Consider the following 863-nt stretch of genomic DNA (forward strand, 5'->3'; position numbering starts at 1 on the left):
ATGTGTTTAAACTTGGAACGAAGAAAATTCTGTGTTTGCCGGAATGGCTATAGCAGTTTAAAAGCGCATTTCTTAGAGAATTCGGGAGGGTGACAGTGGAAGTAGCAGCTTTTGGTTCAGACGCATATTTATGTAAACCCTGATACAGTTTAACTGTTACCCTAATTAGTTTTTTGTCTGAATTATAGATTTGCTCATTTCAAGTCACAGACTTGCAAACAACGAGAAATAATGTACAAAAGTTTTACACGCATATGGAAAGACGGTATGTTGCTCAGGAAATGTTTTTGTTCCACTTGTTGCACTCGCATGAGATAACCTGTTGCAAATCATACGGCCTGTGTTTAACCGTGCTGAACGTCAGGCAATTTACTCGTTAATGGAGACGCTATTGAAGGCCAATAAGATTGACCATTTACTAACACCTTTAAGATGACCGCTTTTTTGGCATCCTCTGTGATTATCGCCGATCTACTAGGATCTACAATAGTCTGCGATCGTCTGAAATCACATGACAACTGTGAAAATACCAAGAAAGGTAGTGTTGTGCGTTGATAAACAGCTCTCAACGTTTCCATCAATAAAGAAATCTCTACGAGTAAAAAAGTTGTTATTGCTAAAATTGCGTTCATAACTTCGAGGATCATAGCTCCACTTGATTTCATATCCCCAGTTGAATGTATGATTCATTTCATATATCATTTCATTCGTTGGTTCATTCATTGCATGAGAAGCCACAAATGACCAGCTCCTTACGTCAGTGGCTTCATAGCGCAGTTGGTCAGAGCGTCGCAGCGGTTTTTCAGGCTTCTCTAAGCTATTGCTAAAATTGCGTTCATAACTGCGAGGATCATAGCTATACA

Source organism: Montipora capricornis, chromosome 8 (assembly GCF_036669925.1).
Source record: "Montipora capricornis isolate CH-2021 chromosome 8, ASM3666992v2, whole genome shotgun sequence".
Taxonomy (NCBI): domain Eukaryota; kingdom Metazoa; phylum Cnidaria; class Anthozoa; order Scleractinia; family Acroporidae; genus Montipora; species Montipora capricornis.